Source organism: Canis lupus, chromosome 4 (assembly GCF_011100685.1).
Source record: "Canis lupus familiaris isolate Mischka breed German Shepherd chromosome 4, alternate assembly UU_Cfam_GSD_1.0, whole genome shotgun sequence".
NCBI lineage: Eukaryota > Metazoa > Chordata > Mammalia > Carnivora > Canidae > Canis > Canis lupus.
Window position 1 is genome coordinate 5,501,261 of NC_049225.1, and position 25,593 is coordinate 5,526,853.

Here is a 25,593-nt window from a genome sequence, read left to right on the forward strand (position 1 = left end):
CCCCAAGAGCCAATTTATCAGCACACTACAGCATAGTAGGCACTCAATAAATATAACTATTATTAGTAAACTCACGTAAAACCCATGTTGATTCAAAATGTAGAAATAGAATACATCCATTATATGGAACACAAAATCACTGCTTGTTTTACAAGAAAAGTGATACCACATCTGCCCAAAATTGATCACCCAGAAAGATGAATGTGTGGCCTCCTTTGGTACATGGAGCTTGTCATTTAGATCTATTGCTTTTGCTTATTGAACTTGGGAGCATGTTTTGTGTTGCTTCTAGTAACTCTAGTAATTGTTTGGCTTATAAGAATGTGCTGGCTAAAACCCAAACTGACAGAAGAAAACAAAAAGAGAGTTTTGGAAGTAGTTCTCACTATTTCCCTGAAAAAGACAGCTTGTCAATCAACAAACATCCAATACTGTGCTTGATTCTACAACTGACACAAAAAATTTGCAGAATGATTCCTGACTTTATGACGTTCATAATCTGTAAGGGGTAGCACAGGAGAAGGCTCAGACATGTGAAGGAACATACAGAACAAGTGTCTTTTGCAAACACGCGATATGCTATAATTTGCTTCCACAAAAAGGAAGCTAGAGCTCAGAGAGGTGAAGTTGGTTTTTTCAGGTTATACATCCAGTAAGAAGCAAAGCTGAGATTTGGACTCAGACAATAGATCCTGAAGTCTTCTCAGTAATAATTAGGGAATGAGAGATGATGGCATTATGTGCTGAAATAAAGATGGCTAAATTTTGTATATGGATAATTCGAGAATGGACATATTAGAAGCTAATTATGTGATCCCGGACAACAAGTGCTAAAAGAACATGTCTGAGCCTTTTCCTGTGCTACCCCTCGCAGATTATGAATGTCATAAAGTCAAGAATCATTCTGCAAATTTCTTATGTTAGTTGTAGAATCATGCACAGTATTGGATGTTTGTTGATTGACAAGCTGTTTTTCTCAGGGAAATAGTGAGAACTACTTCCAAAACTCTCTTTTTGTTTTCTTCTGTCAGTTTGGGTTTTAGCCATCACATTCTTATAACTTGGGATAGTTGAAAGGGTCGGGAATCACCATGAGGATGACAACTATTGTTGGGGAAGCCCCATGGAACACAACACACATAACTCCTTCAATAAGGAAGAGATGAGTGTGCAGCATGGCGGTGGTAGAAGGCCTCTCCTCTGTGTTTGGATCATCCCACAACATTAGTGGAAAGTCAGTCAACACGATCTTTTGATATCATAGGTCCAGTCTATTTTTCTTATTACACAAATCTCTCTTGTCCCTCTCACCTTCCTTCTTGGTTTAATTTTTTTTTTTTTTACATTGATGGGCTTTACTGACTGTAGTCGACCCGAACATGACTCCAAATAATAAATGTCGGCACAAGGATGGCAACTCTAATGCTTAGCTGGGGGCAAGCAATACTTCATTTCATATATCATTTACTACTGTGCTAGGGAGCGATTCTACAAAGCCAGGAAAGATTTAGAAAGTTAAGAAAGGAGGGGAATATGCTCCAACCACATCACTACTCTGTCTCCATTATCTTGTAAAGTTCATTGATGCACAACAAGAAGCAATTTATAATGGCACCCATGACTGTTGTGATTTACACAAGTAAGGGCAAAATGGTGCTAAACAGTGTTTCTTTAGCATTTTGTACTTGTTACTGGCTTTATTGGAAAAAAGTGACCCAAATCTGGATTTTCCAGAGCCGAGTTTTGAATGGAAAGCAAATATCAGACCCATGTACTGTGGTTGTCCAAGATGGCCCTAGAGATGATTTGGGGGTCTCTGTGGCTGAGAAGTAATAGAAGCTTGCCAGTTCTCTCTGGCAGCCACTCTCCATCCTTGGGTTGTGATCAAACCAGAAAGAAGATTGGGGACCCTGTTTGCAGCAGGAGGAAGGAGATGGGGGAGACAGAGGTGGGTAAGGCAACTCCTCCTCCTCAGCTGGTCAGTAATGCTGAAGAACCCCTGGACGTCTGCTCCATTCCTGTTTCTCCCCCCCCAGAACACACAGGTTCTCTTAATGTCCCTCACTTTCCCTGATGGCAATCTTCGGACACGTGTGACAAGTCCGTGTGCGTGACCCAGAAGTCACATCTAGAAGAAGGCTCTTGACCATCGGTGGTAAACTTTCCTGACCACCTGCCTGTCCCCAGCCCTGCCTCAGCTAGTCACAAAGGTCTGAGGTTTGCAAACCAGGTTCGTGGTCACTGCTGACACACCACGCCTTCACCTCCTTGCTTCGGAGAGCTTGGCAACCTGAGGAATGCCTGGGGCACCTCGAGTGTTGTTGGAATGGAGTATTAGTTTCTTGTCCCCAAGAGAAAACGAAAAAAGCCAGAGGTTGAGGAAGGCGGAGTGCTGGAGCCAGGCCATAGTCACTTTATCCCCATCCTCCCCCCTTCCCCAGAGCAGCCTGGTTGGGGGGCGGTGGCCCTTCAGAGCAGGTTCTGTGGGTCTGCTCACCAGGAATCCCCTGGGTTTCCTGCCCTGCCCCACCTCCTGCTCTCCCCCTCATCTCAGAAAGGTCTCATTTGTCTTTAGCCCCAGTAGCTCCTGGGGCAGCCAGGATGTCTCTGAGCACAATCCCATTGTTTGAGTCCTGTATACCTGTGGCAGGTGACCTATCCGACAGAATCACTTCCCTTCATCCTTTCTAAGAATTTAGCTGCAAACATTCCTTTTTGTACCCCTCATCTCCAAAATCCTTAACCCCTTCTAACTGTTCGCCTAGAAACCAAACCCATGCTGCAGGCATTGCCAGCAGACAGCTTGGTCTTCAGATGACTTGAATTTGAAGCCGGTGTGACCCCTCCTGTAAGTTACTTAAGACCTCAATTTCTCATCTGCAAAGTGGGGATATTCTTGTATTTACCCAGTGGTGTGCTCATAAATGTTGAACCACTAGTTCTCAAAAAAAGAGAAAAAAATTCTGATTGTAATATGGTTCGCCACTGTCCATGGTGTAAATACTTCCATCGTGGCTGATTGTAAGCTAGCATACACTGAGTCCCTGAACATGGAGCTGGGAACAGAGTGGTGGGAGGGGGCTCTGTGAGCTGCCTTCTGGCCCACCCCTGAACCTGTCCAGTGAAGTTATGGGATGCTTTAACCAGGTAATGCAGAGGCAGTGCTCAGCATAGTGCCCCGCACACTAGGTATATTTATTATGGTTGTGGCTCACTTCAGCCAGGGTTCTCAGCTTACAGGGCTTCTCTTCTTGCCCTTCCCAATGCAGCTAATGGTTCTTCTTGCGGAGGAAGCAAATGCAAATGATCTTTCAATAATATGAGGCTCTCTTTGTTGGCTTCTGATAAATCATTCTTAGCCACCTTCTTGGAAACAACCCAGGGCCAGTTGCATATGCCTCAGGGTGGCACTGAAGAGGGATCATCCGGCCACTCCCTCCCTGCCACCTGGAGAGGGAATCTCTGTCTTGAGAGCTACACTAAACTGTGTTGGCCGGCACTGCAGCCCTTGTGCCAATCTAAAACATATAAAACATTGTCTTACTTTTAGCAAGTTCTGTGTTTGTTTCTTTCCTAAGCAACAGATACGCTGCTGGCCATATCCAGCAAAGGAACAAAGTCACATTGTTCAAAGCAAACAACACCAGTATCAGTTGGAACAAATAGACAATCACACTCCCAGACCTCAATCTTCCAACCCAGCTGGACAACGCAGAGTGAAAAGGCTCAAGGCCACAAGGCAGAAAAACACACCTTTATCTGCTTTCAAAGGGCCTCTATCAAGTGCAGTGCTTATGTGGGCTCCTCCTACCCCCTGACTGTTACTAATATCCTTTTAGAAACCTGAAAATAGCATGTCTTTCCTTATGGATGGGTCCTGTTCCAGGTGACTATGATTGATTTATTTTTTCCCTCACCACCTCCTGAGTTGAGAGGAGGACAAAAAGGTTTCTTTCGCTTCTCTGTTCGTTGTTTAAGATCCCCGTAGTAAGACTATCATTTTACCTTTTGAAACTCAGTCTCCCCATCTGTTGGCCCAGACAATCCTTTTGGATTCTTCTACCATTTTAAACATCCTCTGAGTCCAGGAGCAATAGCCCTTTTTTGGTATCCCTCCCTGAGGCTGCCGGGGCTGAGTGGCAGGAGGATGGACCTAGGGGCAATTTACTGCATGCAGTTTACTACTTGCAAACTTGCATGCCAACAGATGGTTCCCATCCCTCTGAAGTCATGATACGGTGCACTCAAGGAACCTTCTAGAGAACTGCTCTTGCAGGTCACTGGGCCTGCTGAGGGTCAGGAATACCCAGGCTGATGGGATACCTGGGTGGCTCAGTGGTTGAGTGTCTGCCTTTGGCTCAGGTCGTCATCCCGGGGTCCTCAAATCAAGTCCCGTATCGGGGTCTGCCAGGGAGCCTACTTCTCCCTCTGCCTGTGTCTCTGTCTCTCTCTCTCTCTGTGTGTCTCTCATGAACCAATAAAAATCTTAAAAAAAAAAAAAAAGGAATACACAGGATGCAGCCACCCTGCATAGGTGAACAGTTGGAGGGGCTGAGTATCTTACCAAGCAACAGAGTTAGAATGAAAATGAAACCAGACTGGCCCCTAGCTAAGACTGGAATACATGGCATTGCCTTTGCACGCATTTTAAAAATGACTCTGCTTACTTGTCAAGCACCTAATTAAGAATTGCTCCAGACTCACCTGGGCCACTAATCGGGTGCAAAGGGAGAAGATCGGGAAGGTGAGTGAATCCATGGCCATGGCGGCCTGGTCTGAGGAGAAAGAACCCTGCCCAGAGGGACAACAGGGGTGGCCCTTAAAGACTCCAAGGAAGAGGAGCTGAGTCTTGAGAAATGAACAGGATTTTCCAGACATAGGGGTGGGAGGCTGGGAATTCCAGGCAGCGGGAACAGCTAGGGCTGAGAAGCAGAGACACAAAGTGCCCACACAGCCACGTGCCCAAGTGGCCTTTGCTTGGCATGTGTCTACATTTCCCAAACAGCAAATGAAAGAAGGCGTTCTTTTGCGCTCCTCAATTTATTAAAAAAATTATTTAAGTGCCTTTTGGGGTTCTAGGTCTGCAGTGAGCACTGTGTTCAATACAGGAGGAGCATAAGATACCCCCACCTGGCATACACTCCTCCTTCCTTTATTCTCCAGATTCTTCTCTGATCCCTTCTTTAAGGACTGCCTTGGCCTGAAGGGATGATGCTGTCCTCACAACCCTCAAAGCCATTATGAAGTTCACTATTAATCAGGACTTGCTATAGCCCTTCCATTGTTGTCTTGAATTATTATTTACTATTTATTTATTTATTTATTTATTTATTTATTTATTTATTTATGAGACAGCCTGAAAGTAGAGCAAGGAGGGGCAGAAGGAGAGGGAGAGAGAATCTCAAGCAGACTCTCTGTGGACCCCGGAGTCAGACTCAGGGCTTGATTTCACCACCCTGAGATCATGACCTGAGTGGAAACCAAGAGTCTGCCGCTCAACTGACTGAGCCATCCAGGCACCCTGTTATTTACATTTTAAAGTATGATTTAGTTCTCTAGTCATTTTTAAGTCAACTTAATTAGAATATAATTTACTTACAATAAAATGCCCAGAATTGAAATATATACAGTTTGATGACAAATGTGTATACCATACAAATGCAATCACCGCTGCAACGCAGTAAAACATCCCCTATCACTTCAGAGGGCTCCCGCGTGCCCTTTGCACAGCCAACCACTTCACCGCCCACCCAGACAGTCCAAGCTGCCACTGATCGGACTTCTATTATCATAGCTCCATTTTTCCCCTTCCAGAATGTCCTGTGGATGGAATCAGATGGTAACCTTTTGTGCCTGGATTCTTTTGCTCAGGGTAGCTTTGGTGGTTTTATTTGTTTGAGATTTATCAATGCTGCGTGTATCAGTAGCTTGTTAATTTCTATTGCTGAGCAGTGGTGTGGCACATAAGGATAGAAATTTTTTTTCAGCTCCTCTTCCCCTACTAAGGGACATTTGGGTTGTTTTCTCCATGCGTTGTTTCGTTCTTGCCTTTCCAACCAGATTGTGAGCTTAAGAGCAGGGATGTATCTCTCATACTCTGTCCCCACCCAGAAGCACCTTATCCAGAGCCACGTTGGATTGGATTCTCAAATGTGTTGCTTCGTTGAATTATATTTGTGCATAAGATGTGGTCCCTGCCTGTTAGAGCCTTATAATCTAATTATGGAGGCAGCTACAAACATAAATCAATTATTCCAAGGCAATACATTTATCTGGTTTTTTAGCAATATTTTAGGGAAGAGAGAGGACATGACAATGAATATCTGAAACATAGCACCAAAAGTAAAATGTGGTGTTAAAGAAATTCAGAAGAGGATCCGTGGAAATGGAGAGCACAGTAATGCCTTTTGTGGAGCCATTCAGGGAAATCTTCTGGGAGGAGGAGTAAATGCACAGCCTCAGAGGGTGAGCAGACTACGGATCTACAGCACCTACTCCCTAGTTCATCAGAGGCTGTGCTGAAAATGCAAGGGTAGCAAAGGGAATGATTCCCAGTGGCAGAAGGAAAGGGACTGAAGTCACAGAAGCAACACTGGACATGAGTGGAAGTGGCTGCTTGGTAGGTGTGAGCAGAGTGTGAGAAATGGAGGGAGTGACTGGGGGCTGGGAAGACAGGATAGGCTCAGATCGCAGAAGGCCTTGAATGCTAATCTAGGGAACTCAGGCATAAGTCACACACACTACAAGCCCATCAAACACTTACATGGTGCTGCCCTTGACAAGGCAAAACCCCCACCATCACTGAATTATTACATCAGTGATACAGGGGAAGGATTGAAGCTAAAAGACATAAGGAATTTAACAAGGTCATGCCAAAGGGGAATGTCAGAGTCAGGGTTCAGCCCTGATTTCTGGTAACTGTGGTCTTTATGCACAGCAGGGGGGAAAAGCATGTGAGGTACAAACATCCCAGAGTGTAAAGGTCAGAGAGAGCCTTTTTTGTGCAAGTCGTAGAAATAGAGTTGGGTTGTTTGTTTCTAAGGGATTGAAATGTGGTGATGTTATTACTCTCAATAATACTACATGATACTTTGAGGACTTTATATTTTTCAAGAGATCTCATATTCATTATGTCACTAGACCCTCGCCATAATCCTGACAGCTCAGCAAGTCAGGTATTGTTGTTAGTTGAATTATTACTATAATTAGTCTGGAATTTTCAGGGAAAAAAACTCAAAACCCCAAAGAGTTATGAACATTTCTGAAGAAACTTCAGATAACTAGCCAGGACTCAGATCCACATCTCTTGAATGAACTTCTACAACCTGCTATTGGAGAGCAAGGAGGAAGGATTCTACTGGATAGAAATGCCTAGAAGACCAGTGTCACCAAACCAAACCAGCTGGTCTCAAGCCCTCCCCAAACTCCTTCCCAGCACACTGTCTGCCTGCAGGTGATCTGAGAGGGGTTTAGAACAAGTCTGAGGCAGAGCTTTATTATGAACGTGTGTGAGTCAGACAACAGAGCGTCAAAGATGTGGGTTGCCATGCTTTCTGCCAGTGTAGCCATTTGCCCTTCTCCAATCCTCAGGGCCACCATCAGAGCTGGGAGGGACCCCTAAGTCATTTTGCAAGGGTGCAGGACTTGCAGCCCCAGACATGGACCGTCCCCGCACGCTGGCCTCACCTCTGCCCACTAGCTCCCCCCAGCCTAAAGCTGCTTCCTGCTCCTGTAGTGGTGAGCTCTCAGCCTGGGCAGGGTCCCAGACAGACAGAGCAGACAGGTGTGAGCTGTGAACCAGGACCTCCCTGGGAACGAAAAGGGCTTCCAGAAGGGATGGCCCTGGCGAGCTCACCTATGTCGTCATCTTGCCCCAGATAAATCCTGAATAACCAGGAACCAAAGAGAATGCGTCCATGACCAACCATGAAAAAACGCTGCCGTCAAACAGAGCTTCTGAAGAACCATTCAGAGAGGCTTCCCATATGGGGGCGGGGGTCCCTTTCTCAGACCCTACTGCCTCGTTTGTAATCTCCCAAAAACTTTATCTGCTTTTGTGTGCACATGATCTCTGAGGCGGTTTGCTAAACAGTTTGAATGAATCATCTATTGTGACATTTATTTATTTAGTTATTTATTTAGTTATTTATGGAAGTACCTGCTTCCACCATAATCCAGAGCAACCTGACTTGCATCAGACCAATCAAGCCCACTTCCTAACACTCAATGCTCCAAATAGAAATATTGGTCTTCCTCACCTTGCATAGTCACTCTCCTCTTGAAATATACACATGTTGTGAAGGGCCTCTAGAAATAAATCTTTGCTCAAAAAAATTCTCTACACATGTATTAGTTTCTATACTCCTAACCAGCAGCCAGGCAGTCAGCAAATAACAACCGCCCTTGGTCATTGCTGGGAAGATAAAAGACTGTCAAAACAGGGGCCAGCTGCTTGCCGGTTAAGGCTGGTCTGTCATTGCCCTGTGCCTCACAGGATGATGCTAACTGCAATATTCAGCCATAAAAACTGTCTGGTCCATTTGCTTCTGGACCAAGTTTGCATAAGTTCTAAGCCTGAAAGTCAAAGCAAAGTGAAATCTTACATACAAATGCTGATCTTTCAATCACTTGAGAAAGATGCCCTCTCTTTTCCTCTGTTTCTCTCTCTCTCTCCCTCTCTCTCCCACCCTCTCTATCTCTCTCTCTCTCATAAACACAGCAGCTTGCTTAGAGCAATCTTGAGCTGGGAGCTGTGAAGAATTGCTATAGGTAGGAAGAAACGTTAGCTCCGGAATTCAATTAACTGTCAGCATTGCTGTTGGTGTCACGGTGAGTCACTCCCCTTCAGCAAATGGGCATGGGGGGCTGTGAGCTTCCAAGATGAATGGTGATTGATAAGCTGCTGCAGGGCCAGGACTCTGGCTTCCGGAGTCCTTGCCTTCCCCACACACGTTTTCCATGAACATACAATAAAGAGATAGTGGGAGAAACTGTGTGAGGACATGGGAGATGCTGTCAAGAATTTGCTTGTAGTCTCTTCTTTCATTTGTGAGATTCACGGGCTTGGAAGCTGCTGAAGAGCAGGGACCCTGCTTTATATTTCTTGTCTTTCAGTTCACATCCAGATTCATGTATAAGGGGAGAAGAAGAAATGCTACCTGGTGTCCCATGTGGCAGGCGCTGTTATCAGCCCCTTCTGATGAGGAAGAAACTTGCCCAGAGGAGTGAGGGCTCAGTCCCAGAAAGAAAGCTGAGTGCACTTGAGAACCACTGGCTCTGCTGCCTCTCGAAGGGCAGTCATCCCATTTTTCTATTTACTGTGAGAAGTAAAGTGTGGGCCTGAGAAAGGCAACGGTATGTTTTCCTGTTATATAGAATAGTGTGCATACAATCTACAGGGGTTTGTACAACACATGATAGGGAAAACATGACTGATTTTTTTTCCCTTGGTCATTCAGGGAGTCAGGCTACTGCAGATTGGTTTAGTTTTTGGTGTAAGTTTCCCCCAGGGCCCCCATTTATCTTCCAGAGTCTTTTGGCCCTCGTTTCACTTTTGTATTTGCAGGTACAATCTGTGACACAATTGAAAGGAAAAGAAATATTTTAGTGAAGAAGGATAGAAAATTTCACCCCCACCCCAAGAGTTGAACATAAAATTCCTCAAGAACTGATGATGAACATTAAGACATAAGAGTAAAAATCCAATGTGAATTTGTCCACAACACTTAGAAGGAACATGTTGGAAAAGCCATGTGTGTGAGTACCAAGCCAGCATGGCCAACGGGCAGACACACAACATTCAAAGGGCAAAAAGGATGAAATCAGATACTCTGAACACATGGGAAATAGCAGCTGCAAAAGCTTTGGCTCTCTTAATCACACATTTTATAAACTTCAGGTAGAGAAGAAACAACAGTAAGAAGAATGACCCCTGTGTGGCATCCTAGGACAAATTCGAATGTGAATATTACTGCTCAAAGCCACGGGAGTCTGAGGTTGGGTCCACTTTTTGTTGGAGCTTCTCTGTTTATCACAGATCACTTGTTTTTGCTTTCTTTGCTTTTGTCTTTTCTCTCTGTCCCTGTTTCCCTAAAAAACCAAACATACTTGCTCTCCCAGCTTCACAAAGAGAAACCGATTCCAAGAGGAAATCACTTCACAGCAAGCGAGCCCTGGGAAGAATTCAAGACTGAGGAGCCCTTGTAATGAGATTAAGGGAAAAATGCTTTTGTGCAACCAACTCAGACCCGTCCTCAGTACGTGAAAGGAGCCAAAACAAACACGGGCATTGTTTTGGGAAGGAAAAGGTTAACAAGCTATGAAAACAAAATTAGAGATATTTTCAAAGCATGACCCTCAGCAGAATGAGTAGAATGTGGTCTGCCAGTGCAGCAGCGCTTCCCTCCCCCTGACATTTATCCTGCAGCTGGGGGGGGGGGGGTGGGGGGTGACTAGGGGAAGCAGCCTCCTCTTGTGATGTTCCCAGCAGATGACGCGGGAACAGCACTCTGCATGACGGCAGCGCGACTCCTTTGGGCAGAGGCACAAAAGCCCGATTCCAGGGGAAAAAGACGCCTCACTCCTTGGCCCCCTTCTTAGAAATGAGCTTAGAAAACATTCTTTGTAGATCATGTCGAGCTTGGAGCACATGCTCTCATCTGCCCTCTGGTCTGCAAATGGAAAAATTCTGAGCTTGTTTCCAGATTTTGTGGTCTCATAATGACCCCAGGACAAGACCTGTGCCTTAGTTTCCCCATCCAATTGGTTGATGTTTATTGGGCACCCACTGTGCACAGGGCTGAGGGCCTTCTGCTATGGATATAAAACTGAAGAGCCTCATCCTTGTATTTATGGGGCTCACAGACTGGGGAGGATAGGGGCATGCAAACAGTTATCACTGTAGTATGGAAAGCCTGGATACATAATGTTTCTCAAATGGAAGAGTTTTCATTGGCTTCCACATCTAGCAGTAATGGGGATAATGTAAGTGGACATTTGATAGTCAGGGAGAATGGTGTGTGTGTGTGTGGGGGGGTGGTCTGGCACCCATCGCCCTCTATTGGTAGTGTCCCCTGGTTCTTTGGAGCCTGCAAACCCCCTTCCATATTCTAAGTTGGTTCATAGTGACAGAGGCCGTCACCCTTGTGTACAGTGGAGCTAGTGCAGTGATGTGTACGGAAGGGTGGCCAAGACGAACTACTAGGGGTGTTTCCTTGTCCCTCTTCATCCAAAAACCATTGCCAGTGACCACAGAGGCCCAGGCATTCTTTAACTCAATGCATCCAGACCCCCTTAGTCACTGATCCTGCTGGTGATAACGATGAGAGGTTTTATAAACGGAATCCAGAGCCCAGGAGAAAAACAGATGAGAATGTCAATATGTCTACAGCAGGTTCCATGACAAGGCACCCAGTTCTCTCCAAGAAGACTTAAAATCTTGCTTATCACACTGAGGTCTCAGCTCTGCCTTGCTGAGAGGTATTTCATATGAACTTTCTGAATGCTGTGCAGATTGAGATAGTGCTGCCGATTCTCAATTATTGGTGATTATTGTATACTCGTGACATCACAGTCTTGGCTGGTAACTTCCCAAGATCTGAATTGATGAATTTCTTTTGCACACATCAAAAAGTAGAGATATCAAAAAGGTACATGCGACCGTGAGGGCTTCAAATGGTAAGGCACCACGGGTGGTGACTTCTCTAAAGCAGGAGCTCCAACCCTTGGGTGACAGCTCTGTCCTTTTTCTGAGACTTGTAGCAATCAGTCGAGAAATTTGGAGACGCGTTAAAGCACATTTGGTGTGGAGCCGGTAGAGTGATGACCCTTCCCATTGTTTCTTGATTCAGAGAAAGATCCACCAATGAGTGCCTGTTGGCCCACTGGTTACCTTCAGGTTAACAACTGGGTCCCAAGAGTTTTGTTGACTCAATGTAGAGTTAGTCAGGCTTTTCATTTCCAGGGCTATATGTGATATTTGAATCCTCTGTTCAGATAAAAATACTTATTTCAAATGCATTGTATTCCTTGGACATAAGGTTTCTTTGAGTATAGTCAGCCAGCTCTTGATCACCTGGAACAGAAATGACTAATCCTAGACCAGCTTCCTCTTCTGCTTCTGGGTGACTTTCTTCCTTTTTTCCTGCCCACCCAGGTCAGGAATTTCTATTGTACTGAATACTATGGCACTTAATCCATGAAGTGTTTTATGTAAAATAAGAAGTTTTGATATCATTTTTTTTGTTCCCTTGGTGAATGAAGCTTACACCTGAAATCTTAAAAGTCATACTTATTTATAGATATTCTAAAATATTTCCCACATTCAAAATATACCCAAAGGCCTTCTGGACATCTCTGCTAAGTGAATAGACATTTTCAACTCAACGTGTCTAAAACTGTTTTCCTCACTGCCCCCTTGGCCCCTCCCACCCACTCCTGCTCCGCCCACAGCTTTCTTAACTCCCTGGTGGGAACATCCTCCTTCAAGCTGTTCAAGCCCCAAAACTTGAGGTCATACTGACTCCTCTCGTTTTTGTATCCCCTACATCTAAACTGTCAGAAAATCCTCTTTCCTCAAAATATATCCAGAATCTGACCATTGCTCATCAGCTCCATGAACCTTCACCTTGGCCCAACACCATGTCACCCTGGGTCCTAGTAGTGACCTCTAGTAGGTGTTCTTGCTTCTGTCCTTGACACCAACACTGTACTCCCAACATGCCAGCCAGCGATCCTTTGAAAACATAAGGCAGGTAGCACTACACCTGCTCAGAACAGATAGGGCCTTTGTCCTATCGTTTTTTTCTGTCTGCTGCTCACTTGCCCAGTTAGTGCTGTGGCTAAGTCCCTCCCCGAGCTCTGGCTCTGATCTCACCTGCTGGTTGGGCCCTCCCAGGCTTATTGAACTTGCCTGCATCACCGGCCTCATCTGTCTCCTGGGCAATCTTCTCTCACTCTGGCTTAGGGGATTTTTTTTTTTATTTTTATTTTTTTCCCCATAGCACTCCCCCTCACATCCCATGAGGGCCAGAATCTGTATTTACTGATGTATCCCTAGCATCCGGAGCAGTATCTGCTATGGTAGGTATTCAACAAATATTGGTCGAACCATTTGATGACTCAGGGAGTCAGTGCTCAGTGTTGAAAAGAGCACGGGTTTTCAACCACATGGACCAGGTTGAAGTCCTGCCACTTACTAGCTATGGGACCTTGAGCAAATCGCTTTAACTTTCGAGCCAGTCATATAAAGTCCTGACTATAAAGCATCTAAGATAGTGCCTGATAACTACAAAAAACAGTAAATGACACTTGGTGGAATTGTTATTACTGTTGTATATGCCCATACCTGCTATAACATGGCAATAACCTCGAAGGATATTTCACTAAAGCCTACCTTCCCAAGTCGGACCATAAACTAAGGACTCAGTGAATGGTCTCTGGCACCTGCCATGCTTCCCTCTTGCCCATCCCTGTTGCTCCTCTGTTTAGTAAGAGGGAGGTGGTGAGAAGGTATGTAATTGCCATGCCAATAATTTTCTCAGCAACACTGAGCTCCAACCCCACAACTTAAACTGCAGCGCTGAGAGCAGATCAGTGGCTGGCAGACAGAGTCAGGCTCCTTCTCCTTCTCCTCCCTCCTCCAGCTGGTTCCAACTGGCTTCTTCATCATCATTATATTCCAAAGAGGCAGCAAGGGGCAGCAGAATAGTGTGGCTTTCAGAGTCAGACACAATGGGGGTCCAATCTCAGCTCTGCTACTTGTTCACTTTTCCCATCTGTAAAGTGAAGATGATAAGACTCTCTTCAACGGGGTTTATATGAGAATCAAATGATAGCAAGTCACCTTATACCCATTGGGCGCTCAATACATCGTAGAAAGACCTGGTGACATGATAGGCCAATCCCATCCATGAGATAGCTGGCACTTTTTGCATTTTTGAGAAGGGACTTGCTTAGTAATTGAAAGGTCCTCTCCTGCAGAAAGTGGAGGTATTCCAGAAGAAATTGAACAAGCACTGTTGGTTGACCAGCTCTCCCTTAGGCCTCTTCATGTCTGAAATCTGTGACTGCAGTGATGTTGCCCTCCTCTCGTTGCCACTTGCCAAGCCCCCTGCCCCCCCACCGACTAGTCACCTGATTGGGCTCTTGGCATTGCAGAAACAGAGCTCTGCCTTCTCATGACTTGTCACACTCTGGAGTAGTCACTGTAGGACAAAGTCACAGAACAAAGATGTGCTCCGAGAACTCATACCAGGTACAAATGTGATAGACCCAGGAAATTTAGTAAATCCATAGTATAGATGCAAGGTTGAATACAGCAATATTGAAAATGCAAGTATAATAAAGCATGTTTGGAGGAAACATCCAACAGCCTCCTGGTTTATTTAGGGAAGACAGGCTTGAAGAGGCACTCTGAATGATGGAAGGGTGTAAGTATGGAAAAGAAGATGGGGAAGATCTGAGAGCTCTGGGCATGCTTCATGACAGCTGAATATGCAGGGGGAGGACCAGGGGGAGGGGTAAAAAAATGCATCCGCACACACACCAAAAAAACGTTTCCAGAAATACAGAAAGCCTAGGCCCAAACTCACACTGCTGTTTTCGTGAAATTTCCCTGTGATTCTTTGCACCCCCTCCCAAAGTGGTCCATAACCAGAGTGTGTTGCCATGGCAACAAGCTCAGTAGGGGAGCCACTCAGCATTACCCGGTAATTCACATCTGTGCCTGCTTCTCTCCCTCCCTCTCCTCTCCTCTCCTCTCTCCCCTCTCTTTTTATCTGTAAGTGGAAAGCAGCTCATGAGTGACGCCACCCTGAAGCTGATGGTTCTGGAAGAAGGGGACAAGAGCCTTTCTTTTGGGAGGGTGTCCCCCCCTCCTGCAAAGTTCCTTTCCTCTCTCCGTTGGTTGCACTCCCTCACCCAGGGGTGGAAGGAGCTGCCTCAGAGGGGCAGGTAGATCCTCCTCTGGGGAAGGCTGGGAACCCACCACAGCATCTGACCTTTGCTGCAAGAAAAGCTCTTCTTTAAAGGCTATGGAACTAGGAACTAGGGAATTTGCCTGCGGGATTTTACAAGCTCCCTTGACTTCCTTTGGGGTCAGGCAGGCAGAAGGGGGACAGGTGAGGTGAGATGTAACACTTCCAGCCCCAACCGCTGAGTCTGAGTGCCCACAGCCTTCCCTTTACCCCGCTGCTTCCTTGTCTTCTCTCTAGTCTGGTTCTCTTTCTTTCCTTCCTTGTTTCTAAATGCTCTTCCTCCCTTCCCAACCCAGGCCCAAAGCAATGGGTGATGAAATAGGCTGGGTCAAGGATGGGGCTCATTCAAGGTTGACTCAGGGAGGGCCCAGTGGAGAAGCAATGTTTCTATCCCTTCGCTCCCACCTCCTGCTCTGTTTTTGCTGAGTTCTGTGAAGTTACAAACAATGGTTTGGGGTCAATCCAACTCACCTCCTTTCTACCATTTTCCTTCCCCTAAGATTAACTACCCATGCCTCTGGTCTGTGCCTTACAGAGCATGAGAAAGGCATTCAGCAGCTCTGAAAGAGTTGGTCCCTACAGAAAAAGTTATGCGTAAATGCCACCAAAATCTGAATATGACGAGGTTATTATTGTGATGGCATGTTTTTTAGGAGACTCATTTGCTGGGGTAGCCTAGGGCTTGGATGATTTCATCTCTGTGTCGCTTTGCTTTGCCTGCTCTTGCTTTCTAAAATAGTGTCTCTCTTTATTTCTTAAATAAGCTGTCTATTCATATGATCACGATTTAAAATATTTCAAAGAATTTATTATGAACAGTCTCCCTCCCACTCCTCTGCCCCACACAGCCATTCCCCTTCTGAGAGCCAACCAATATCATTAGTTCCCATCGGGGACATTTCAAGTGTGCACAAGCAAAACACATGTGTGTTTTTTCTTTTCTTTTTCCTTTTAATATTAAGTCCTAAAAATCAGGGTTTCAGGGTTTAGAAGATCCCACCCAATGAATATCCCCTGACTTGTTTTGTATCCAGCTTATTTTATTAATGAAGTCTATGCTTTATTCAAGTATCTGTGTAGGGATCAAATAAGTAAGTTCTTGGGTGATCACAGGCTTCTTCTTCTTCTTCTTCTTTTGATTTTAAGAATCACCTTCCTTCCCTGTCTATTCCCAGAATGACAGAGAAGGGACACAGAGAGCCAGGTTGTGTTTGTTCCTTGCTGCCTGGCAAGGAGCAGGTGCTCATAGTGTTTGCCAGGTGAAGATGGCAGGAGAGGGGAAGAAGGCCATCACAGGCCTAGAGCCCACTCCTTTGGAGAATTGGGATCTGCCTGACAAGCTCCAGTGGTGGAGAGAGTGCTGGCTGCCTTTCTCAGGGGAGCGGGGGTGCTCTGCTGCCTCTTGTCCTCCTTCAAGAAGGAGAAAACCTACCGTCTCCAGGCAGCGTTGGGGATGGGGGTGGGAAGGAAGGAGAGAATCGACCAGACTGCTTATTTGACTTTAACCGACTCCATCCGTATTTCAGTCAAAGCTGCTCAAAATGGCTCTTGTGGGCAGACAGGGCCTGAGTCAGCCAGTCAATAACACTCATCGAGTGTTCCCTCGGTACAGAGCCCAGAGCCCAGAGCCCAGTGCTGTGGAACGGGAAACCAGAGGTGTGCAGTTCAGGTCTTGTCTGAGTTATTGAGAATCAGAGGAAAACAGAGAGAGGACAGATGCGCCCGAGAAGGACTCGGGGGCCCATTAGCATGCACACAGAAACCGGGACAGATGAACACGCAGGACCCTTCTCTTGGCTCAATTTCTGAGAAGGGAGCAAAGACCCTCAGTTGCCCACCCACGTGTCCAGGCCACAGGGGTCACCATCCGCTGGAGCAGTGCTCCAGGACCCAGGCTTTGCAGACAGGGACCTGGGTTGGGATGTCCCTCCGCACTGCTGGATGTGCTGCCTTGGTGTGCTTCTAAGGCAGTCCAAACCTGTTTCCTTATTTGTGACTACCCCCATGCCTTACAATTGAGGTGAAATAAGAAATTGGATCCAAAATGTCTTCTGGGAGCAAGCACAGGGTGGGCACTCAGTGATTGGCAATATTTATTACTATTCTTACAATCATTCTAGAATCTCCCCCTCTGGAAATCTGTATGAAAGGGTTTCATGCTTCTATTGCCCCCTCTCTGGCTGGCGAATCTTTTCCCTTTTTCCTGTCTTACCTCTGAGCCTAGTCCACTGGCCCTCAGCCCCTTCAGGGCTGCCCAGCAGTGAGGCCAGGACTGGGTGAGATCCATCCTCAGGGACGGTGACCCGTGTTGGCGCTGCTGGGCCAAGTCAAACAAGAGGATCCTTGCTGCATGTTCTGTCCCTGGAGCTACTGGGCTGAGGGAGAAAGCCAGGATGAGAAGCCAGAAGATGGAGCCAAAGGTTAGATGCCAGAACGCAGCCAGGCTCTGTATGGGGAGCTGGACAGGCCAATGGCAGGTAGGATTGGGAAGCCAAGAAATAACCATGTGGTGCATGCTATGCTGGGTCAAGCGAGAGAAGCTTCTGGCAAGGTGTATCTTTTCTGTGAGGCCATTTAAAGCCAGAAATGACATAGGGGTCTTCTTTAGTTGGATTTAATCAAGCTCTGCGGTGGGAGAGCTCGGGAGGATGGCACATGGGGGAGGGCACCACCTGGATCAGTTGACCAGAATCCCAGCATGCCATACCCAGAACAGATTGGAACATTGCCACGGGTTGTGCTAGAGCCCCTGTGGCAGTAACAGCCCAGTAGAGGCCACTGTCAGAGCTCTCTCTCTTGCTGGGACCTAGAACATACCTCTGAACCAGGCTTCTGCCTCCTCTTGGCCTCCCCCACCCCCACATCTTCTTCACACAACCACCAAAGTGATGGCAAAACCTTATAGACCAAACCCATTACAGCCCTTGAGGCCCTCTAATCCAACGATTGGTTTTAATCCTCTCCAGAATGTATATTGGAAGTCCTGCAGGCTCCCTACCTTCCTCCCAAGTCACCTTTGCTCTGTTTTACAGACAGTAGACTCATTCCTGCCCTGAGGCCTTGACCCAACAGCTCCCTTCTCTAGGAATGCTGCTCCCCAGATCTTGCAGAGCTGGCTCCCTCCTCCATCCAGAACTAAAGGTCATCTCTCCAGAGGCCTTTGCTGCCTGCCCAGGTGTTTTTTCATCCTGCTTTAGTCCTCTGAAGAGTGGTTATCACTGTGTGCTATTTCTCAGTTTATGTGTGGCTGTTTATCTATTCCTGGTCTCCACCCGCTAGTCTGGGAACTCCCTGGGAGTGGGCACTTTGTGATCTCTGCTCTCTCTCTCCAAGTCAAGAGAAGGGCCAGGTGGAGGCCTGTCAAGTGGAGGATGCCTCCCCATTTGAGAACTGTGGGTTGGGTTCCCAGGGAGGTTATCCTTGGTGGCTTGGAGGTGGGATAGGGATAGGATTGCATCCTCCATATCCAATGAAATACCTGAGGGCACATTTGAAAATATCAGATTTCCACAAGGGGACCTGGAGATGGAAGAAGCTGCCTAGAAGATTAGGAACTTCCAGAAAGATGCAGGAACCCAGCAGGTAGGGACGAGCCAGGGTGGAGAGGACAGCACTGTGACAGAACTGCTCCCAACAAGGCCCCTGTCTTCCCTGCTCACCAGCAGCACAGGGCTGGAGGGCTGGTGGCTCAGAGTCTCCCCTGTCCCAATACCCACTGCCATCTTAAGAGTCATGTCAAGAATGTTTTTCTATTTAAAATTTGAAATTAGGGGCACCTGGGTGGCTCGGTATTCCAGCGGCTGCCTTTGGCTCAGGTCATGATCCCAGGGTCCTGGATACAGTCCATTGTTAGGCTCCGCGTGGAGAGCCTGCTTCTCCCTCTGCCTGTGTCTCTGTCTCTCTCTGTGTGTCTCTCACAAATAAATAAATAAAATCCTTAAAAAATAAATAAATAAAATAAGATAAAATTTGAAATTACCGTTGACAATACTATTCTTCAAACTTTGTGATTGTTGCCTCTAGGGACCAGCTGGGTAACTAAATATTTTTGGGGAGTTCTAATGAATCATGACGATGTGACTATATACAAACAGGCCTGTTCTTGCATTTACTCACAAGTGATGATGCCAGAAAGAACTGTGTGTGGATTTTCATTATTTGTCACAAGTTAAGGCCGCAGGCCTGGGTCACTGTAAAACATGACTCAGCGCTGGAAACACGGTACTAGTTTTTCCCGAGTCACTCTTGTTCCTTTCCTTTTTTCCCTGCCCCTGCTGGCCTCACTGCATTCCTTTCTGATAGTGAAAGACAGATCAGTGAGGGCATCAGAGGATTTGCCTGGCAGGGTCTTTTTGTCTTCAGCTTGATCAGTAGAGCTGGGTCTCGTGAAACCGCTGGATACCTTGATTTTTCCTGGTGGCTCCTTTTGTTTTCTCTTTGGGTTTCTGGTGGCTTGGTTTTGAAACCAGGGGCAGTGTGCATGGAGAATGTGCCCTGCCTTCCACTGAGCTCCTAGCTCTGACAGCGTTTTGGAAATTGTAAAGTGCACACGTGGTAAGGAATGCTGCTGCTGGTGGATCCTTCCTCCCAGAGGCTGACGGATCCCGTGCTAGTCCATTGCCTCTCTCGTGATAAAGATGCTGGGCTTTCCTGACCATCTACTCCAGGGACTGCGTATGTCCAGGAGAGGCCAGCCTGGGGCTTCCCCTGCCCTTGCTGTTCTCTGCAAGGCACAGCAAAGAAGGCTGCCCTGGAGGGAACACATACCCCTAAGTGTCTCTCTGATCAGTGAGTCCTTGGCTCGAAAGCCCACACTGTCTGGTGCACAGGTGGCCACAATGCAGGATGGACTTCCCTACCTTTAGGTTGGATCCGGTTCCCAGAGTTCACTTAGCCAACCCACTGATTTCCATCAGTAGCCCCTAGTATAGCCTAAAATATATCTATAGCTTCTTCCCTGGGAGTCGGGCCCAGTATCTCTGGGTTTGGATGTGCCATGGAGATTCTTTCCTCACCCCCTCTACAGCCTTGGAGAAGCTGAGCCTCAGGACGGCAGAGTCTGTCCTTGCTGTCAAGCAGAGCAGGGTTGCCATGGACTGTTGTGCAGGGGAGCATGCAGTAAATGTCTCTGGGGGCCCTTGGCAAGGACCACGTTCCTGCTCAACTGCACCTGGTGAGTCCGGGCAGAACTCCTCACCGGGAGGCAAGGCACCATCCTAATCACAGGTCATACTCACAGATCAGAATTTTCCCAGAGAATCAAAGATGCTGTCTCCATCACTTTTCCTGACCCCTACTCGATTGTACTGTCCCTAAGGTCACATTTCCCTCCAGGTGACTTTGCACATAGGCAATGTTCAATAAATGTGCATAAGGTTCAAAATCCCTGCAGCCAAAGCCAGCCTATGACTTCTGCTGGAAGCATTTCGTGGACCTCACCTAAACTCCAACAGCTACAACATAGAAGTTAAGGTGATTTGTGACTTGGGGAAATAGGAGCCTGGCCCAGCGTCACCCATCCTAATCTTCGGAATGGTGTTTTTAGAGCAGGCAGGGGAGAGAGGGCATGCTCAGGGTTGAATAGACTGCTTTTATTCATTTTGCTCGGTACTTCCTGCAGTTTTATGTTATCTCACGCAGTTGCGGGGAGATGTAGGTGATATACACGTCTACCTTTTCCTGATTACATACAGTATCACTTGGCTAAAAACCTACACGGACCACTAGGATACATTCTGGCTGAACATTAGAGACTTTTCTAATTATCTTTAAAAACAAAAAAACCCAAACCAGTCCCTCCCCTGCCATTGCACATAAAATGGTATAAGTGTACAGGTTGCTGCAATAAAAGCCCCAGTTAGGTGAGTTAAATACTCCAGATTTGGACCATGACTAAACAGCACAACCGGATGGGTCACTTTCTGGTCTGCTAGCAAGGCTTCACCTCCATGGGATGGTGGACGGCGGGCTGGGCGAGCCGCTGGATTGCCGCTGCCCGGAGGCAGGGGGTAGGGGGTTGGGGATGCACGGTGGCCCTGAGACTACCTGATTTTCAGCTGCCTTTAAGGCTAAGCTTGATCGTCTGAGAAGCTATCCTGAAGTTCCAGAGTCCAGATAGCGCATCTAAGCCCAGTGCCTCTCAGAGCCTCACCCCTTCTCTGTTCAGTCTTCCAAGAAGAGATTTTTGGGACTTCCAACAAGGCACTGGGTCCTGCCAGTTTTTCCAAGGACACAGGGGAAAACAGAAATGCACCCTGGGCCCTCAAAGAGCTCACACCGTGGCTGAAAAAGCAAGATGTGCCCAGAGGCTGCCCGTCACAGCACCAGCATTTAGGGAACCCATCATAGGGACTCTTGCACCTGGATCAGATCTCCAGACACGTGTAGGACCCACGGAGACGGAGCCCTCAGTCTAGGTGCACAGACTCCGAGAATCCAGCTCATTCACTGGCAGAGTTAATAAGTGCTTTCCTTCCCCAAAATGCTGACAGGCTTCTGTGATCTGCCCTACTCATTTGGCACCGCTGTGCATTGCCACGGGTGATTGTTAAGCTTCTGCCCAGTAGCTCTCCCTTGATGGTGGAATCATCAAATGCTTTGGAGACGTCATCTACCGAAGTGCGGAAGCTGAGACAACCAGAGACATAGGAGATTTGCAAAGGGCCACCAGGCTCCCGGTTCATGCAGGGCCTTGAGAAGCCAGCCCCAGGCTGGAGGGAAAAGCACACAAGCCCTAGAGCTAAGCCTGCAGGCCCCACACTTGAGGGAGGATCACTTAGTGGCCAGGTCACCTCTAGAGCCCTGCAGCCCCTCTCTGCAGACAAGTGAGGGAAACATCCCTTTTCCCCCCCTTCCGGTCCTGTCCCATGTTTATCACAGACAGGCGGATGGAAGCGCAGTGTGTGACGTCAGCCCAGATTTATGCACCAGGACTCACTCTGTGGCCCGAAAGAACATTCCTAGTTTTAACAGATGCCTTCTTGCGTAAATATAAAAGGACCAGGAAGCAGCCTAAGAATCTGTGCCCAGCCTGTGGTCACATGAGATATTTCCCCTGGCATTCTGGATTGGCTTCCTTGGGAAAGGAGCCAGGTGGTGTCTTCCATGGCTTTTCATTGGGACCTACCTCCGTGGTGGTCTTCAGGGCCAGCAGGAGGCCCACAGAGACTTGGGCCCTGGGTGCACTCCTGCTACTCAGTCCCTATCTGAGAGGGCAGAATGACAGCAGCTATCCCCACGGCCTGCTGGGATGTGGGGACGGCCTTACACAGGGGCTAAGTGTGCGTGCACGCGGCCTTACACACAGAGGTGGCGCAGCTCTTCTCTCCATCTTGCGGTGGGAGGTTTGGTGGCACTAGTAGCAAGCTGCAGAGATTAGAAAAATGAACCTGTTGGCGAACGCCAGAAGTGTCTAGGTGGCACAGTTTTAAATAGGACTACCCAAAGATTCAGGTATGCGTGCGTCAGCTGATCCACCTTGTGACCATTTGTACCAGGAAGAGACATGATTTAGTACAGCGTATTACGAACATTCAAATGTTCGGGCAAACCCTTGAGTCTCTTCTCAAAATCCTCAAAACCAGTTTGGTAAATGGCAGTTCTCCTAATCCCCTCCTGCTAGAAGCAGTCAGGGCAGGCTTCTTAAGACACAGCTAATACTGCAAGCTCCAAAACATCAATTTGGGGATGGATACTCCAAGTATCTCCCCCGACCTGATGGGTCTTCAAACTCACCAAACCCATCTGGGTGGAGTCCTGAAGACACTTTTAGGCAAATGGCCCCAATCTTTCCCTCCCCAGGCAAACAACCCGTCCTGAACCCCTGGAGCTTAGGATGCTCAGACTCCAGGGAGAGTTTGCAGGAAAGGAAGGTGAGACAAGGGGCGTGCGCCTGGTGGTGTGGGGAGCTGGGGCTGGCACTGCCTTACCACGGCTCTCTTTATTGCCCCTCTCTGGTTGCAGCTTGAGCCCCAGGTAATGGGGAAGAGTCCTGCACTCATTACAGCGACAGTACCACCTTGGGGCCCCACATCTGAAGTTAGACTCTTTCGTTACATTATTATCCTTGAATCCTTCACTCTGTAAACGGTCAGGCCTTGTCTCCATGAAATCCACGTTAGAGCCTTATCTGCATTTCTCACCCTTGACTTTCACTAACAGGCAAAGTCTCTCAGCTACGGGGGGCTAGTGATGAGTCTCCCTTGTCTGTGTGCAAGGAGAAGTAGTTGAGATGTTTTCCATTTATGGCTGTAAAGTGCTGTGGTGACCAAAGGCAACAAAGGCAAAGGTGGAATCTCTCTGTATATTGATTTTTCGTGCCGGCTTCGTGTCTGTATGTCATTATTTTTACCTTGCAGGTGGCTCAAGAAATTAAATCGAGCTTCTTAATGAGGGAGAATAACCAGCACCAGAAATAAAAGATCACAGGAGAATTTGAGCAGCTAACCTGTTTGCAAAAACTGTTCTTACTTTAGGCCTTTGCTGCTGGGTATTTCCCCTGTCACACACATAGACACACACACACACGTACAGAGAGATCTGTTTTTGCTTTCCCTTGGTTTCTCAGGAAAGAAAAATCCCCGAGGATCTTCCTCTTCTGTCTGCCTGACAAACCTAATAGGAAACTTACATTAATCTGTAAGCGAGGGTAATGGTTTTTCTGCTGTTTCATTCATGCCACGTAAAATTTATGGCTTCTGAGAAAGGAGGAGCCCCTGGGGGAAACAGATTCACCCCTGTGGGGCCAGGTGACCTGCTACACAGAGGTGCTGGGTGAGGGGGACAGGGGTCGCTGCTTCCCCCACCCTGGGGGAACAGACTCCTCACCACTCGGCCTTCTCTTAGACTGAGAAGGGAACACTGCCCCTCTGAAAACGAGGCCGGGGGAATTCTATTTCCACCCTTGTCCACAGTGGGAAGGGCAGGTTCAGACATCCTGGCCATAGGCTGGTCTTCCAGGCAGCACCCGGGGAGACACACAAAGCAAACGGGGTTGGGTATCTGCAGCCTTTCATGGGCTCAGACATCCTGTGACTCCGGGTCTCTCTTGTGCCGAATGGACTGGACTCCCTGTTGCTTCTGGAAAGTCACCGGTGAGCGTTCCCTGCACTCCAGTCAGCTCCGGGGACAGGGCCAGGCCCTCCTCACTTCAAGGGAGCTGCAGGAGCTTGCCCCTGCTCTGAGGCCAGAGAGCCACTTGCCCCTGCCTGGGAGTCACCTGTAGAGCACAGGGGACGATAGCTTTGTGGTTCCGCTTGGAGACCCAGGCCACCCCTGTCTCCTAAGTCTGAAGAAACTAACGTTTGTCTTTGGATCAGCTCTGCCTTGCAACAAGTTTTCATTTGCTCCGTCTTCTCCGCCTGCCACTTCTGCGGCAGCCCACCTCCCGGGCTCCGCTACTCTCTCGGGACCACAGGGCTGTGGGTGCTGTTTGGAAGAAGCCACCTCCTCATGTCACCTCTCCGTGCCATGTCCTCGGCTCCGGTGACAGCCAGGGCATGGGAGGCCAGGGAGGCAGCGAGGGCGCGGGACTCGGCCCGACAGGGACGGGCGAGGGTAACCGCCCTCTGAGGGCCACTGCTCTGCCTGGGGAACATCCCCAAAGAGGTCATGGCTTCCCCCTCACCTGTCCCAGCGAGCCCCATGCTTCCTGAGAAAGGCAGTCGGGCCCGTGATAGAAGCAGAGAGGAGCAGGAACAGGGACTTCTGGGATCTGTCTCCTACTTGCCAAGTTTTAGTTTTTCCTCCATGACCTTGAGCTGTTTCCTGCCTGGCTGGCACCTCTGCTGTCCCCCCTGGACACGGGAGGCGGGTGCGCGCTCTCACAAGGCAGAGGAGGTCCCGCTCAGGGGGCCCCTCGTGGGCCGTCTGAAGGCAGCAGTCGGCTCGTCTGCTTTTAGGGGGAGGCCCTAACAGGCCTTGTGACAGCGGCCCCTGCTTCGGCCTTTCCGGTTTCCAACTGAAGACGCCAGGAAACGGCCAAGTCAGCCCCTGCCACGACACCTTCTAGAACCAGAAGAGGCCTTTCCGAGAATCTTGCTGAACCCCGAGGGTGAGGAGTGTCAGATTTTGCAGTGGGGAACAAGGGCAACCCAGCCTCCACTTCTAAGTAACCTTTACCTCGGAAGCCTGCCAGCTCTCTCTCTGCCTGGAGACTTGCCTTTGATCACGACTTGTCACCTCCCAGGAGATGTTCCACTTTCCAAGCAGGTGAAAAATGAACCCGATTAAAAATAGTCGCCTGGACTCTTTACAGAGTCCCCTCGTAAAGTGAAACAACCGCCCTCTGCCAAGTGGCAGGAAGGCCTGCCCCCACCCCTGGGTTCCAGGACCCGGCGGGCCTGGCAGGCTCCCACTGCCCCGAGAGCCCCGAAAGCCCCGGTGCGCTCCTGCACGGCCCCCCGCGCCCCTGCAGGGCCTGGAGCCCCAGGGTCACAGCCTGGCTCAAATCCAGCAGCCCTGATGGCCCTTTTGGCCTTGACCGCCGGCTCCAGGCTCTACCTTGGTGATGGGGGGGAGGGGGCACCGTGACCGTCCACACTCCTCCCCCTCCTTCCTGCTTTCTGTAGTGTTTCACCGACCCAGCTTTCTGGAGCTTTCTCAAAACTGTGGACGCATT

General features: G+C 48.2%; 1 long non-coding RNA gene across 2 annotated transcripts; it reads right to left on the bottom strand.

The window, feature by feature from the left end:
* Positions 1–7,979: 7,979 nt before the first annotated feature.
* LOC119871435 lies at positions 7,980–25,338 on the bottom strand. 2 transcript variants are annotated; one of them, XR_005357765.1, is made up of 3 exons: positions 25,095–25,338; positions 17,188–17,350; positions 7,980–9,572 (listed from the first exon to the last, which is right to left on the bottom strand). It is a non-coding gene; the product is annotated as an uncharacterized LOC119871435 (long non-coding RNA). The 2 variants fall into 2 exon arrangements; XR_005357766.1 differs by lacking the exon at positions 7,980–9,572 and adding an exon at positions 13,452–13,775.
* Between the last annotated feature and the right edge of the window lie 255 nt (positions 25,339–25,593).